At 38.3% G+C, this 18,168-nt stretch overlaps 1 protein-coding gene across 2 annotated transcripts in view; it reads right to left on the reverse strand.

Moving 5' to 3' along the window:
- LOC145480951 (uncharacterized) overlaps window positions 1-8,378 on the reverse strand; it is a 29,254-nt gene extending 20,876 nt beyond the window's left edge. For both annotated transcript variants that reach the window (XM_081459311.1, XM_081459304.1), the window contains exons 1-7: window positions 8,295-8,378; window positions 8,005-8,068; window positions 7,373-7,424; window positions 6,130-6,193; window positions 1,973-2,036; window positions 1,375-1,426; window positions 464-540 (exon numbers count right to left, since the gene is read on the reverse strand). The gene's annotated coding sequence lies outside the window, so the exon portion shown is untranslated. The remainder of the gene's footprint in view (window positions 1-463; window positions 541-1,374; window positions 1,427-1,972; window positions 2,037-6,129; window positions 6,194-7,372; window positions 7,425-8,004; window positions 8,069-8,294) is intronic.
- Between the last annotated feature and the right edge of the window lie 9,790 nt (window positions 8,379-18,168).

Raw genomic sequence — 18,168 nt, forward strand, 5'->3', positions numbered from 1 at the left:
AAACTTTGAATTTTGATTGACCGGAAGTTGGAGGCGACGGTGAGAACTAGAAAACCTTTTCCCCACCGGGCTCTTCGTTTGTATGTTATGACAAAGAAAATACAATGTGCAAATGCACATTCAAATGTACTGAATGGTCATGTAAAATGCGGTTGACAAACCTTGGATTCACGACTCCTTCGATTTATGACATTTGAAAAAAAAAAAAAAAACTCAGAAAAAAATATATGTTACCCTCGACCCTCGACATGGGACCCTCAACCCTCGACAAAAAGATAGCATCCTGCGCAAACGATGCTCCCAAACAATTATTCGCGTGACTTGATTTTTGGCGTGACTCAATTTTTGACGTGACTTACTAATAGTTCTTACAACAAGAAGAAAATCAGTCAAGCGATTCATGCAAACCTCTCCCAGCGTAAATTTAAAGTCTTAAAAATCAGCTTACAGTTTATAAACTTACCGTGTTCAGTTTCTCAGTCTTCTGATAAAAATGAAACCAAAAGTAATAGACCCTGAAACAGCACTGAGGGAGTTTCCCTGCAAGATAATAGGAGGTCCAATAGGAATCGAAACAAATTAATATTGAAATAAGTTTCAAAAGTTGTGCAAAACAATCGAATAAAATCAGTTCTTTGCTAAACACTGACGGTAAAGTCCAATAGCTTTCAAAGCAAATTTGGGTGTCCATACCTTATAATCAGCGAAATGGTTATCAAGCTAGACAAAGTTCTCTGTCTGTTTTTCGTTCTTTCTGGCTTAACCATGCATAAAACACAATAGCTGTTAACGTATTGTGTTTGATGTTTCTCATAGATTAACCAACAGAAACGTTTTGGTTATGTAATTAACACACTGTGTATGATCGCAAAACGAAAGATTAATCACAGTCCTGGACCTTCCAACATAAATCTTGGCATCCTTGTTCGCTCTTCCGAAGTTTCTGGGATTAGTTTAAAGCCACACTAGTCTACTATTAAATTCTGTGTCTGCTGGTGAATAGAATGTATATTACAGGCCTTCCTGTTACAGACTGAATTACTCTGAAGAGAAATAAGACAACTAATGAAAGCTACTTTTGTCATCGTTTTGTCGTAAAATATGGAAGACTGTAAATTGACTTTTCGTCAGTTTTTACTTTATAATGTACTTTGAACTATTTGGTTGATTTCAAACTCTCGTTTCTCGATGGCAACAGACATCAGAACTGACAGAGCCACAAACTTTGTTGTTTACCAGCAAACAATGGAGCGTGCAGTTGATCGTCACTTTATGATTGTTTGAATTTCGTGGCTATCATAATACAGCTATATATTACTTTAACTAGTTAAGAGAGAAACCAGACGATGCAAAGTTAACTAGAGCTGGACTTACCACGTCGGAACTTGCTTTGGAAAGTGAAACTACGAAAACCGCTTGAGGGTTTCTAGAAATTTCGAGAGAACACTGATTATCATACGTCATGGATGGAAGATGTATTTCGAAGTTTCTGGAGTGTCAAAACGTCAGCTTGACAGGAAAATCCAAGCGGGATTCGGGATAAACATATCTTACCCTGAACAGCATGTGTTCAGTTCAACTAGGAAATGCGGAATACATTCTATATTGAGGGGCGGGATGGGGGATGAAAAGTGCAAGTCATGGCTACTTAATGACTGGAAGAATTAATTTATCTTTCCGGTGTGTCTGTAAACACAAATGAGTTAAAAAGAAGGAGTTTTTAAAACAGCTTGCCAATCGTGTTTCGGTCACACTAACGTCGCTACTTATAACTGGTTTTGATTAGTCTAAAAACATGACGTTAAAGTTAAAAGTAATCAGTGATTAACGTCAACGTTGCGGTCACAAATTCTCTCAGGTTCTGACTTTGTGTTGAAAATTTAAAACGAAATAGACCGGGAACAGTTTATATCACTATTTCAGTCTGCTATGAATATGTTATATCTAAGCTAAAATCATTATTTATACTCACTAGCTTTGGTGAGTCACTAGAGTGAAACCAAAACCAATAAGCGTCAATAACAGGACCTTTTCCCCTGAAAAGTAAGCAAAAAGGGAAAGTTAAGCAAATTGTTACTACTAAAAAACGGTGATTCGAAACAATCATTTGCGTGACTTAATTTTTCGCCTGACTCACTTTTGGCGCTAACAGCTAGGAGGGAGAAAATCGGTCACGCGATTCGTGACGTCTCTTCCAGTGTGAACTCTAGATCTTGTGTATATGCACGCTATTAGTCACGCGTAGTTTAAAGTTTTTAAACTTGCTGTGTTCAGTTTGTCAGTCTTCTCCTAAGAGCGGAACACAAAGTGATAGAAACTGAAACAGCACTTACGGAGTTTCCCTGCAAGACAATAGGAGGTCCAAAAGGAAGTCGAAACAAATTTAAATTAATGTCGTTGTTCCTAGCGAAAGTAAGTTAACCGTGGCGACTTGCGATTGAACCAGAGCTATTACTCAAATACAAACAACTCGTGATGGCGTTAATGGGGGAACACTGCCTTGCGTTTGGTTAGCCCATGCGACTTCCGGCGATAGCGTGACAAAACAACCTCACTGATCTCCCCAGCACTACGAGCTGAATGACAGACAGCACGTGCTGGATCGGACAAGAGTATCGGTTAGCAAGCGATGTTCAAAGGCGATGAAAAAACAACAAGCTTGGGGGAAGTCGCTGCGCAGACTTAACCGCACCACACAGGAGTGACCCCTTGTTTATTATGCAGGAAAAAATGACCAACCTCGTCTCCAAAGGGAGGGAGGGAGGGAAAATTAAACGATAGATTTACAATAAGTAATAGCTACGTTGCTTAGACGAACACAGAATGGACTCTGAACAGTTTTCCGAGCTTTTATATGGAGACGTTCGTCTGCTTTTAAGCCAGTAGAAAAGGCTGTACTACGGAACAGCTTACCCTAGCACATGTAACATCTTAAACATGAATAGTGCTTTAATGCTTTGCACCAATGCTATGGTACGTTATAACGTTCAGAAGATAACAAAGCTACAATGTTTTAGGTTTAGCTACAATAACGCTTACAGTTTGTTGACCTTTGGAATATAACTGCTCAATAGCTCTATAGAAAGTGATGCCGCCATGAACGGCTCATTCAGAACGTACGTCACGCTCCATTAACTATATTTTACTGGCGTGACAGTAAAATCTCATTTAAAATAAGTTTCAAACCTTCAGCAAAACAGTCGAATAAAAAAATTCCAAAATGAGTTACATTTTGCTATTCACATACTTTGTTGAATACTGACGGTAAAGACTAATAACTTTCAGAGCATATTGGGTTTTTTAACATAGCTAATGTTAAGTACAATGGATTTCTAGCTAGACAAAGTTCTTTCAATTGTTGTCTGTTGTTGTTCGCTCTTTGGCTTACCCATGCATAAAACACAATAGGTGTTAACTCAGTTCTGTCTAACAAGTTAACCACCAGAAACGTTTCGGTTATCTAATTGATTCACTGTTGAAAGATTTTTCAAAATCCTGGACCTTCCAATATAAATCTTAGCATTTTTGTTTGCTCTTTTAAAACCTCTAGGGCTTAGAAACCACTCTAGTTCTTTATTAAACTCTGTGTCGGTGATTAATAACTACTTAATAACCGAGAGTGAGGTCGTTACGGGAAAATCTCAAACTGAGGTCTTGCCGTATTGACCGAGCGACAGCGAGGTCAATACGGTAGGGCGAGGTTTGAGATTTTCCCGTAACGACCGAACGGTCGGGGTTATTAAGTTGTTTATTATATGGCTCACGAATTGAAGAAAAAAAATTACTCTCAAACCCAGGGCAAAGCTACACAGTCAGTGAACTTCACTACTGTAATTCTTTACGGGAAAAATGATTGTCACAGCCCTCAAAAAGGTATTTTAGTATCGTGGAGCCACAACTTGATGAGGGAGTTTTTCCAACTTTTGTGGCGAAACGTCAACGCATATAGAAAAGACAGAAAATGCTTCAAAATGGTCCAAACCAACGGTCTTTCGGTGAAAGAAAATACTAATGCTTCAGAATGCACTGCTCAGAATAACTCGATCTTCGCATTCGCTTTCGACAACATATCTTGGCCTTCTTCATTCTGGACTTATGAACGAACTTTTCAAGCCTTGTGAGCGTCTAAAACTTCCTGCAGGTATCAGAAATACTGCTACCGACAGAAACCGCCCGATTGTTTACATCTGATGATCCTGGAAGCTGATTTTCACTCTCTTGTGTTGAAGCGAGGGAATCTATTTGATGAGAACTGAAACGGAGTTCAATATTTCGGTAATTATTGTGACTAAGATGATAACTTATAAGTTTCTTCGTGGTTTTCTGCTCAGGATACGTGACACATCTGCCGATGGTGTTTTTTACTTAGCGATTTTAGCTTTACTCAACACTCGGCAAACTTTGATTGCTTTTCACTAGTGCTCGCCAAGGTTACCGGTAAGTCAAAAACGACTTCTATATAAATTTTAGTAAGGAAAAATCCCTAAACTTTTAGCTACTCGGAATTAAATTTACCTCTCTTACTGTTTTTAATCGGCTTTCATCGTTTCAATCCGCTTGAATTTTCCGAGCCGGGCTCTTCCTAATTTGCATAATCCGTAATCGGCCCGTGGGCATTACGGGAGAATAATGCCCTACAATTCAGTGACAATTAACCAATCAGAGCGCGCGTTATATCGCCTACAAACACAAGCCATATAATAATATAATTTACATTCCTCGATGAAACAACAAATGAAAGCTACTGCTATCGTTTTATTGTAAAACTGGAAGACCGTGAATTAACTTTTCGTCATTTTTCACTTTATAATGTACTTTGCACGATTTGGTCGATTTCAAACTCTCGTTTTCCCATGGTAACAGACATCAGAGCTGACAGAGCCAAAAACTTTGGTCTTAAGGTCATTCCACTGAAATAGAACCTGCACTGAGATTTTTGTGAAACTTTGCCTTTTGATTGTTTATATTATAGGGACTTAAATTTTGAAATAAAAATGAGGGGTCCCCATTTTCGTTTAGAAGCAACAGCACCTTGTTTATACTCGTATAAATCCTTATAATAGCACCATGATTTTAGGCACGATTGCTTGCTAAATTCAGGTTTCCGACGATTGCTTTTTGTTCTACACTGAGAATTGGTCCATATTTGTTTTACGCACAGAAATTTATTACTCAATTGAAAACAACAGAAGGAAATGATAGGTTACCATACTCGTTTGCGAGAAAATGACGATTTACCTCTATGGCGAGGTCTAGCTGTTAAGAAAAAGCCACCATTATTTAATGCGCGCGCGCTAATCACGCGTGAAATTATGCGCAGTAGGGATGCGCAATGCAATACTGGGGAATGACCTTAACTAGCGAACGGTGGAGCTTGCAATTAACCGTCACTTCTTATGGTCTGAATGTCGTGGCTTTCATAATCGAGCCAGATATTATTCTAACTGGTTAGGATAGAAACCAGACGATACAAAGTTAGCTTGAGCTGTACTTACCACGGTGGAACATGCTTTGGAAAGTGAAACTACGAAAACCGCTTGAGGGGTTCTCGATGAGATTCTGATTATCAGACACTGATTATCATAGTACGTCAAGCATGGAAGATGTATTTCGAAGTTTCTGGAGTGTCAAAACATAAGCTTGGCGAGATGCGAGATGAACTGAAAATCCAGCGGGATGTGGAATCCGGGGTGCAGGATTCGGGATACTAAAGATATCTTGGTCTGAGCAGCATTTGCTCGTTTCAACCAGGAAGTGCGGGATTAATTTAAAATTTAGGGACGGAATGCGGGATGAAAAGCTGCAAATCTCGGTTACAAAGTGATTGGAGGAATTAATTTACCTTTTGTGAGTGCTCGGAAACACTAATGAGTTAAAAAGAAAGAATATTTTTAAACAGCTTGCCAATAGTGTTTCGGTCACACCGACGTCGCTACTTATAACTGGTTTTGATTAGCCTTTAAATACATGACGTCAGTAGTGAGTGGTTAGCTTCGACATTGCGGTCACAAGTTCTCTCAGGTTCTGGCTTTGCATTGAAAAAGGAAATTGACTGTGAACAGTTTACATCATTATTTCAGTCTGCTATGAATATATTGTAACTAAGGTAAAATTATTTTTTATACTCACTAGCTTTGGTGAGTCACCAGAGTGAAACCAAAACCGATACGCGTCAATAACAGTACCTTTTCCCCTAAAAAGTAAGCAAAAAGGGAAAGGTAAACAAATTGTTAATACAAAAAAAAAAAAAACGGTGATTCCAAACAATCATTTGCGTGACTTAAATTTTCGCGTGACTCATTGTTAAAGCTTACAGCAGGAAGAAAATCAGTCACGCGATTCATGCAAGTCTCTTCCAGTGTAAACTAGATCACGCTAAATGTACATTTACACTATAACTCACACACAGCTTATAGATTATAAAGTTACCGTGTTCAGTTTTCTGATGAAAGTGAAACCACAAGAGGTAGAGACTAAAAATACACTGAAGCAGTTTGTCTACAAAACAGTAGGAGGTTCGATGGGAAGTCAACACAAATTAAATTAAAACAGAGGGTTTCAAATGTTGTGCATATAAATCAAATGCTAGATTTCGAAAGTAAGTTACAATTTTTTTATTCCCATTCTTTGTTAAATAATGCACGACGGTAAAGTCCAATAGTTTTCAAAGCATATTGGGCTTTTCACTATGGGTAATTATCGATATAATAGTTTTCAAGCTAGACAAAGTTCTTTGTTGTCTGTTGTTGTTCGCTCTTTGGCTTAACCGTGCATAAAACACAATTGCTGTTAACTCAGTTCTGTCTTATAGATTAGCCACAGAAACGTTATGGTTATGTAACTAATGCACTGTGTATGATCGCAAATCGAAAGCTCGTGCCCAGTCCTGAACCTTCCAATATAAATGTTAGCATCTTTGTTTGCTCTTTTGAAGCTTCTTGGGCTTGAAAACCAGACCAGTTTACTACTTAACTCTGTGTTGGCTGATTAATAAAATTTACATTCCACGCTAGTTCCTGTCATAGACAGACTGACTTTGCTCTGAGGAGAAATAAGACAACTAGTGAAAGCTACTTTTGCCATCGTTCTGTTGTAAAATATGGAAGACCGAGGATTAAATTTTCGTCAGTTTTCACTTTATAATGTACTTTGTACGATTTGACTGATTTCAAACTCTCGTTTCTCGATGGCAACAGACATTAGAACTGACATAGCCACAAACTTTGTTGTTTACTGCCAAACAATAGAGCGTGCAGTTGATCATCACTTTATGATTGTTTGAATTTCGTGGCTATCATAATACAGCTATATATTATTTTAACTAGTTAAGAGAGAAACCAGCCGATGCAAACTTAGCTAGAGCTGTACTTACCACGTAGGAACTTGCTTTGGAAAGTGAAACTACGAAAACCGCTTGAGGGTTTCTAGAAATTTCGAGAAAACACTGATTATCGTAATAAGTCATGGATGGAAGATGTATTTCGAAGTTTCTGGAGTGTCAAAACGTCAGCTTGACAGGATGCGAGATAAGCTGAAAATCTAGGCGGGATGTGGAAAGCGAAATTCGGGATGAACATATCTTGGCCTGAGCTGCATGTGTTCCGTTCAACTAGGAAATGCGGGATAGATTTTATATTGAGGGGCGGGATGGGGAATGAAAAGTTCAAGTCGTGGCTACTTAATGACTGGAGGAATTAATTTAGCTTTCTGGTGTGTCTGTAAACACAAATGAGTTAAAAAGAAGGAGTTTTTAAAACAGCTTGCCAATCGTGTTTCGGTCACAAGAACGTCGCTACTTATAACTGGTTTTGATTAGTCTTTAAATACATGACGTCAAAGTTAAAAGCAGTAAGTGATTAACGTTGACGTTGCGGTCACAAATTCTCTTAGGTTCTGACTTTGTGTTGAAAATTTAAAAGGAAATTGACCGTGAACAGTTAACATCACTATTTCAGTCTCCTATGAATATGTCAAAACTCAGCTAAAATGATTATCTATACTCACTAGCTTTGGTGAGTCACCAGAGTGAAACCAAAACCAATAAGCGTCAATAACATTACCTTTTCCCCTGAAAAGTAAGCAAAAAGGGAAAGTTAAGCAAATTGTTACTACTAAAAAAACGGTGATTCCAAACAATCACTTGTGTGACTTAATTTTTCGCGTGACTCACTTTTGACGCTTACAGCAGGAAGAAAATCAGTCACGCTATTGGTTACGTCTCTTCCAATGTAAACTCTAGATCTTGTGTATGTGCACGCTGCTAGTCACAAATAGCTTACAGTTTATAAACTTACCGAGTTCAGTTTGTCAGTCTTCTCTTAAAAGTGAAACCCAAAGTGATAGAAACTGAGTTTCCCTGCAATACAATAGGACGTCCAACAAGAAGTCAAAACAAATTAAAATTAAAATAAGTTTAAAACGTTCAGCCAAACAATCGAATAAAAACATTCGAAAGTAAGTTACATTTTCCATTACCATACTTTGTTGAGTACTGACGGTAAAGACTTGTAACTGTCAGAGCATATTGGGTTTTTTAACATAGCTAATATTCAGCACAATGGATTTCTACTAGACAAAGTTCTTTCAATTGTTGTCTGCTGTTGTTCGCTCTTTGGCTTACCCGTGCATAAAACACAATAGGTGTTAACTCAGTTCTGTCTTATAAGTTAACCACCAGAAACGTTTCGGTTATCTAAGTAATACACTGTTAAAAGATTTTTCACAATCCTGGACCTTCCCATGTAAATCATAGCATCTTTGTTTGCTCTTTTAAAACATCTAGGGCTTAGAAACCACTCCAGTTTTTTTTTTATTAAACTCTGTGTCGACTGATTAATATAATTTACATTCCTCGATGAAACAACTAATGAAAGCTATTTTTGCCATCGTTTTGTTGTAAAATATGGAAGACCGTGGCTTAAATTTTCGTCAGTTTTTACTTTGTGATGTACTTTGTCCGATTTGGTCGATTTCAAACTCTCGTTTTCCCATGGTAACAAACGTCAGAACTGACAGCGTCAAACACTTTGTTGTTAACTAGTAAACGGCGGACTGACTTTGCATTTAACCGTCACTTAATGATGGTCTGAATGTCCTGGCTATCATAATCAAGCTCTGTATTATTCTAACTCGTGAAGATAAAAACCAGACTATGCAAAGTTATTAACTTGAGCTGTGCTTACTACGGCGGAACTTGCTTTGGAAAGTGAAACTACGAAAATCGCTTGAGGGGTTCTCAACATTTTGATGAAATACTGATTATCATAATACATCATGCATGGAAGTTTATAGGTGCGATATTGAATGCGGGATACGGGATTGAAATATCTTGGCGGGAGCAGCATGCGCTTATTTTAACCAAGAAATGCGGGATAGATTTGATATTGAGGGGCGGCGTGTGGAATGAAAAACAGCAAAACACGGTTACTCAGTGACTGAAGAAATTAATTTACCTTTCGGTAATGTTTGTAAACACTAATGAGTTAAAGAGTAGGGGTTTTTAAAACAGCTTGCCAATTGCGTTTCGATCACACTAGCGTCATATATTACTACAACTGACTCAGATTAGTCCGTAACTACATGTCTGTGGCAGGCATTACTGTTTCAAATTCTCCCAGGTTCTTTCTTTGCGTTCAAAAAGTTTATCGACTTAATGATTCCAGCCTACAATGAATAACAAAGTAATTAGAATGTTTATTTATACTCACTGGTTTTGGTGAGTCGACCAGAATGGAACCAAATTGAATACGCGTCAATAACAGGACCTTTTCCTCTGAAAAGCTGAAGAGAAGGAAAGTTCAGCGAATTACTACTGCGCAAACGATGCTTCCAAACAATTATTCGCGTGATTTAACTTTTCGCGTGACTCAATAATAGCTCTTACAACAACAAGAAAATAAGTCACGTGATTCATGCAAACCTATCCCAGTGTAAATTTAAAGTAATTAGCATCAACTATGCTTGTTATATTTGCACTCAACGCTATTAGTCAAAAACAGCTAACAGTTTATAAACTCACGGCTTACCGTGTTCCGATTGAAATGAAATCAAAAGTGAGACAATAGGAGGTCCAATATTAAGTCAAAACAAACTGAAATTAATATATGTTTCAAAAGACAATCTAATAAGAACATTGGGAAGTAAACTATATTTTTCTCTATTTCTAGTCTCTGTTAAACACTGACGGCTTGAAGTCCAATAGCTTTGAAAGCATATTTGGGTGACCATAGCTTATAATCAGTGAAATGGTTATCAAACTAGACAAAGTTCTTTGTCTGTTTTTCATTCGTTGGCTTAACCATGCATAAAACACAATAGCTGTTATCGTATTGTGTTTTATGTTTCTCATGGATTAACCAACAGAAACATTTCAGTTTTATGCAGTTAACGCACTGTGTATGATCGCAAAACGAAAGATTAATCACCGTCCTAGACCTTCCAATAGAAATCTTGGCATCTTTGTTCGCTCTTTCGAAGTGTCTTGCGTGAATTAAAAGCCACTCCAGTCTACTATTAAATTCTGTGTCGGCTGAAATAATAGCCGGAATTTAAATTCCAAGCCGTCCTGTCATAGACAGACTGAATTACTCTGAAGAGAAATAAGACAACTAATGAAAGCTACTTTTGCCATCATTCTGTTGTAAAATGTGGAAGGCCGTGGATTAACTTTTTGTCAGTTTCACTTCGTGATGTAATTTGTGCAAATTGGTCGATTTCAAACTCTCAGTTTCCCATGGTAACAGACATCAGATTTGACAGATCCAAAAACTTTGCTATGTAAAAGCAAACTATGGAGCTTGCAGTTTTTCATTACTTTATGATTATCTGAATTTCGTGGCTATCATAATCGAGCTATATATTATTCTAACTGGTTAAGATAGAAACCAGAAGATACAAAGTTAGCTAGGGTTGTACTCTACACGGCGAAACTTACTTTGGAAAATGAAACTACGAAAACCGCTTAAGGGGTTTTAGCTATTTCAAGGAGACACTGATTATCATATTACGTCCAGCATGGATGATGTATTTCGAAGATTCTGGAGTGTCAAAATATAAGCTTGGCGGGAAGTACAATGCGGAGTACGGGATACTGGATAAAAATATCTTAGGCTGTGCAGAATGTGCTCATTTCAACCATGAAATGCGGGATAAATTTGATTTACGGGCGGGATGCGGGATGCAGGATGCGGGATGCGGAGTGAAAACCAGCAAATCAGGCCTACTAAGTGACTGAACATCTACGTTGAAAGCCCTCATGAGACAAATGAGCAAAAGGTTTTAAAACGGCTTCCCAGTCGCGCGGCCATCTTTTGGGTTTTAGTCACAACAGCGTCATTAACTACAACTGGTTTTGACTAGTCTTTAACTACATGACTTTAGAGTTAAAAGTAGTTAGTGATTGCGGTCAACATTATGGTTACAGATTCTCCTGGGTTCTTTCTCTACGTTCAAAAAGTAGATCGACTGTGAACAGTTTACTTAAAGATTTAAGTCTAACAAAGAATATCAAAGCTATTAAAATCCGATTTATACTCACTGCTATTGGTGAGTCGACCAAAATGAAGCCAGACTGAATACGCGTCAAAAACAAGACCCTTCCCTCTGAAAAAGAGAAGAGAAGGAAAAGTTAAGCAAATTATTACTCCGCAAACAATGCTTCCAAACAATTATTCGCGTGACTTAAATTTTTGCGTGACTCACTAATAACTCTTACAGCAAGTAGAAAATCAGTCAAGCGATTCATGCAAACCTCTCTCGGTGTAACTTTAAAGTATTAAAAATAAGCTTTACTTGTTATATGTGCACCCAACGCTAACAGTCATAGACAGTTTACAGTTTACAAACTTACCGTGTTCAATTTCTCAGTCGTCTGACGAAAATGAAACCAAAATTGATAGAAACTGAAACAGCACTGGGGGGTTTCCCTACAAGACAATAGGAGGTCCAGTAGGAAGTTAAAACAAATTAAAATTGAAATGGGTTTCAAATATTGAGCAATAAAATCAAATAACATCACTCGGAAACAAGTTGCATTTTCCTATTCCCATTCTTTGTTAAATACAGACAGTTAAGTCCAATATCGTTAAAAGCATACTGGGTTTTTGACCATAGGTAATAATTATAAATGGAATTGGTTTTCAAGATAGATAAAGTTCTTTGTTATATGTCGTTCGTTCTTTGGTTTAACGGTGCATAAAACACAATGGGTCATTATTCAATTCTGTCTTATAGATTAACCAACAGAAACGTTTCGGTTATGTAACTTATGCACTGTGTTCGTTAGATTGTTTACAGTCCTGGACCTTTCAATATAAATCTTAGCATCTTGTTTGATATTTTGAAGTTTCTCGCACTTAAAAACAATTCTGGTCTACTACTTAATTCTTTGTTATGTGATTAATGGACTTTGAGACATTCTTCGCCGGTTCATTTCATAGACAGACTGACTTGCTCTGAAGAGAAATGAGACAACTAATGAAAGGTACTTTTGCCATCGTTCTGTCGTAAAATTTGGAAGGCCGTTAATTAACTTTTCCTCAGTTTTTACTTTATAATTTACTTTGTACGATTTAGTCCATTTCAAACTGCTGTTTTCCGGTGGTAACAGACATCAGACCTGACAGAGCCGAAACCTTTGTTGTTAACTAACAAACGGTGGACTGAGCTTACAATTAACCGTCACTTAATGATGGTCTGAATGTTCCGGTTATCATAATCAAGCTCTATATTATTATAACTCGTGAAGATAAAAAGCAGACGATGCAAAGTTAGCTAGAGCTGTACTTACCACGGCGAAACTTGCTTTGGAAAGTGATACTACGAAAACCGCTTGAGGGTTTTTAGATATTTCAAGGAGATACTGATTATCATAATGCGTCAAACATGGAAGATGTTTTTCGAAGATTCTGGAGTGTCCAAACATATGAGCTTGGCTCGACGTGAGATAAGTGGAAAATCCAGGCGGGATGTGCACTGCGGAATACGGGATACGCGATAAAAATATCTTAGGCTGTGCAGAATGTGCTCATTTCAACCAGGAAATATGGGATAAATTTGATATTTACGGGCGGGATGCGGGATGCGGGATAAAAAACCAGCAAATCAGGCCAACTAAGTGACTGAACATCTACGTTGAAAGCCCCCATGAGACAAGTGAGCAAGAGGTTTTAAAACGGCTTCCCAATCGCGCGACCATCTTTTGGTTTTAGCCACAACAGCGTCATTAACTACAACTGGTTTTGAGTAGTCTTTAACTACATGACTTTAGAGTTAAAAGTAGTTAGTGATTGCGGTCAACATTACGGTTACAGATTCTCCTGGGTTCTTTTTTGCTGCGGAGCGAGCGTAGCGAGCGAGCAGCAACATAATCAGGATTTAGGAAGAATATATAGAAGGGGGTACGAATTCTCGAATTCATCACTTTTTACCAGAATGCATTGCAGTTAACCAGACTGCACTGCGCCACTTTTACTGGAGTGCATTGCGCCACGAACAACACGAGGATGTCATACTCGTCGAGCCGTCGTCCTTTTTCGCGTGGATTCCACTGCTCTGATTTACCTGTAAAGCGATGTGAAGGAGATCGTGCTTGACTTTCACAACTCTTGCTATGCATTATATGAAAGTTTGTAAATCTGGACGATTAATTGTGACATCTTAATCTTAGTATGTCATTTCTTAGCAGTCTCGCCTCCTTCGCCGAATTCTTAAATGAAGAGAAATCGTCGTTACTAAAGCCTGTAGAATAATTAAAACAAACGAAAACCGTGGAACACGCTGATTTCATAAATGCTGCAATCTATTCCTTTTCATCGAAAGATGACTTTAAGCTAAAGCTTGAGCATTTTCACAAATCGCGGTGGACACGTTCTCGACACAGTCTGTGTTCTTCTGTCGAGTTCTAGAGATATTTAATGCGTGCCAGTACAGAATTTATAAGTTAGATTTCTGCTCCTACAGTTTCCACATCTTTCGATTTTCGTGATCTGGTAAAGAGGAGGCTGATGTGTATCGTTTTATGCCCAAACATACTTCAGATCACAATGTGCTTTTTTGTCTCGATCCTTTGTCACACCTCGCCATCGATACGTCATCACGCATGAAGTTGATGCATACAACGACAGATTTTAAGTGACACCACGATTTGACACTACTTTGAGAAATAACAGTTAATGTAAGTCTTGGAACGCGCAGATGAATGAATCACGGCGTTAAATATGTCACTATCAACAGAATGTGCCGCAGCATTACTATCTTTTAGATACCCTAGTCTACGTTTAAAAAGTAGATCGACTGTGAATAATTTACTTAAAGATTTCAGTTTAACAAAGCATATCAGAGCTATTAAAATCTCGATTTATATCTCATGTTAATACTCACTGGTATTGGTGAGTCGACCAGAATGAAGCCAAACTGAATACGCGTCTGTAACAAGACCTTTCCCTCTGAAAAAGAGAAGAGAAGGAAAAGTTAAGCAAATCATTACTGCATAAACGATGCTTATAAACAATTATTCGCGTGACTCACTAATAACTCTTACAGGAAGAAGAAAAGCAGTCACGCGATTCATGCAAACCTCTCTTAGTGTAAATTTAAAGCAATAAGAATCAGCTATACTTGTTATGTGTGCACTGAACGCTATCAGTCATAGACAGTTTACAGTTTACAAACTTACGTTGATCAGTTTCTCAGTCTTCTGACGAAAATGAAACCAAAATTGAGAGAAACTGAAACAGTACTGGGAGGGGCTTTCCCTGTGAGACAATAGGAGCTCCAATAGGAAGTCAACACAAACTAAAATTAAAATAAGTGTCAAACATGGAGCAAAACAATCATATAAAATCACTTGAAAGCAATTTGCATTTTTCTATGCCCATTCTTTGTTAAATACAGACAGTAAAGTCCAATAGCGTTTAAAGGATACTGAGTTTTGGGCCATAGGTAATAATTATACACGGAATCGGTTAGCAAGCGAGACAAAGTTCTTCGTTGTATGTTATTGTTCGTTCTTTAGTTTAACCGTGCATAAAACACAATGGGTGATTACTCAATTCTGTCTTATAGATTAACCAACACAAACGTTTCGGTTATGTAACTTATGCACTGTATTCGTAAGATTGTTCACAGTCGACCTAGACCTTTCAATATAAATCTTAGCATCTTTGTTTGATCTTCTGAAGCTTGTCAGGCTTAAAAACCACTTCAGTGTAAATGGACTTTCAGACAAGGCAAATAATGAAAATTACGTTTGTCATGGTTTTGTTGTCAAATATAGAAGGCCGTGTATAAACTTTTCGTCAGTTGCCTCTTTATGATGTACTTTTGTACGATATGATCGATTTATAAACTCTCCCCGGTTGTCCAATGGTAACAGACATCAAAACTGACAGATCCAAAAACCTTGTTGTTTACCAGCCAACGGTGGAGCTTGCAATTTACCCGTCACTCAATGATTGTCTGAACGTCGTGGCTACTGTGTAAAAACTAAAATCTTTAAATTGAGACGTTTTTTTAGCTTAAAGACTAGTGCCGAGGCTTAATTAAAGAGGTATTATCTTACTTGAACACTACAAATCACCTTAAGATAAGATGGTAACATCTTAGTATGAGGCAGTTTCCGTCTTAATGCAAGACATACTTCGTCTGAATTTCGGTAACATTGCAATAACATTTGAAACAGCTTGTTGTTGTATTTTGACACCTTAAAACTTCAGTCGCAATTTTCTCGGAAACGCTCTTATAGATTTGTTTAAAATTCTGCCATCGTTAAGACAGCTGTGTCAAGTCCGAGATCCCGACGTCGTATATATTGCCAAAATTATCCCTGATGGTAAGTTATTCGGTCTTATGTAAAATGGGGTTACCTTAAATCGTCTTATTTTAAGAATACAGTATGTAAATTTATAAATGGATTACCCTAGTTTAAAAGCGTATAACAAGGATCGCATTAACAATTCTTCCGTGCTTGCGAAAAATCCACGTCTTACTCACACCGGTTATTATTTGCATTTATCAATCGTCACGTGATCTAAAGGTCCTGTTCACGTTAAGTTTATAACAATCCCGTATTTAATTATGGAGGAAAACTGTAAGGTTATACTCACTGGTTTTGGTGCGTCGACCAAAATGAAACCGAAGTGAATGCGCGTCAATAACAGGACCTTTTATTCTGAAAAGTAGAAGAGAAGCCTGAAAACTGAAAGCGTGAAAAGCTGATCATAACATGGATGTCCAATATCAAAGAGGTACACGGTAAACCAAGGCTGCATGTCTCTGTCAACCTATTATTTGGAGTATGGCCGCCATGTTGTGCGACTCCGTCGTCGCCGTCGCCGTCGCCGTCGTGCGTACGCGCCCACGAGCAATACCGCTAGCCACGATAACCATGAGAAAACTACTCATGGATTTCTGTATGAGGATGGGGCTCCGCTTGGCGGCCCCTTCGGGCCCCCGGAGCTCCACCAATATTTAGTGTTATAAGCTAATACGTAGCATGATATAGCCAATAACAATGAAGTAGTTTACCCCGGGGTGCGTGACTTAAATTTTTCACCCCTAAGAGGTACTCATATTCTAAAACAACACATTATCTCTAGCCTGCGTAGCTTGGCGGTTTTCAAGCAATTTGAGCGCGCTAAGAAAGCGGCGAAGCCGCGATAACGAGCAGCGAAACAAGCTACACAGGCTACTTTATCTCCTGTCATATTTTTTTCCGCTCAATACCCTAAAAGGAACCGCAAAAGCACCCGCTGGGGACCTTTTGAGGCTGAACAACCGAGGTACAAAAACTGTTTTTTTTTAACCTCTAATAGGTACGACGAACATCCCCGTCCTTTCATGGGAGTCCCCCACCCCCGAGGGAGTTCCCCTGCAAGAATCTGCAAGATAAGGGCAACAAGAGAAAATGGCAAACAAAATGGCACATCTAAATAAATCATAGAGGGCCTCAATGGGTTTAACCGTCAGCCGTCGGACTTCTGGCTCTCAAGGATCTTTCAACTTGTAAACCAGTTTTTGGCTCAAATATACTCACCATATAGTCTTTTCCACTTATTTGTACCTACACTGACATCGCAACTGGCTTCTATCTGACTTATCTGGAAATACTTCCGGTTTCAACTGTTTGAAACTTGTTTATAACCACGCCATTTCCGGTCATTTACTTATCACCAGTTGAGATCATGCGAGCGTCCTGATGGAGTTAACCGTTAGCCGTAAAGCGAGACAAACATTTAGCCGTTAGGCGTAGAATTAGAATTAAAAAAATTTTAACCGTTAGCCGCAAACGATAAATTTAGCCAAGAATGTGAAAGTCTCAAGATCTCTTGATTTTTACGACCTCTAACTAGTGCAAGCGTCCAAATCACCTTTTGAAAGCTAGAGGAAGGGACATCAGTTTTTGCCACATTTGGAAGCCATAGCACGTGTCAGCTGGAAATTAAAGACTTGAACCATTTCTCTTTGCAGGGAAAAGTATCCCGGGTGAGTATCTTGCTGTTTTTGATTAAGTAATCCAAGTTTTATCCCTCGGACTTAAATGTGTAAATTCTTCTACAGGACATCGCTTTACGTGTTACGTGTTGTATTTATTACGTATACGAGCGATTGTTAGGAAGGCTGCCTCTGTTTTTGGCTAGAAAACCTGACACATTGAAGCAGCTAATAATTAATAGTTAATTGACGGAAATGGCTAGGAAACTTGCCACAGTTCTTTGTTGTATGTTTTTGTTTGCTATTCTGGGGGTTTACCCTGCACAAAACCTGGCAAAATACACAAGGTGGTTACGTGTACTCATACAACTAACCAAAAGAAGCATTGCGATTATATAATTCATGCCCAGTCAGTGAACATAAAACAAAAGATGTGCAGGGTGAAGGTCCTTCCAACATAAATCTTAGTCTGTTTATCTGCTGCTTTGATGGTTACCGGCCTTCTTAACCATTTCCCTTGGTTAACTATGTATATAAATTATTTGAATGCGCACTAATGGGAATTTCACGGAAATCTAGCAAGGAGGTCTCAATGTAGTTAACCATTAGCCGTAAAATGGGGCAAGCATTTGGCTGTTAGAAAATTTTAACCGTTAGCCGCAAGTCTCAAGTCTCAAGTCTCAAGATTTCTTCTCAAGACATTTTGTGTCTGGTCTTGTGGCTTGCATTGGTATTTAT

The sequence above is a fragment of the Orbicella franksi genome, chromosome 1, assembly GCF_964199315.1.
Source record: "Orbicella franksi chromosome 1, jaOrbFran1.1, whole genome shotgun sequence".
In the NCBI taxonomy this organism is placed as follows: Eukaryota; Metazoa; Cnidaria; class Anthozoa; order Scleractinia; family Merulinidae; genus Orbicella; species Orbicella franksi.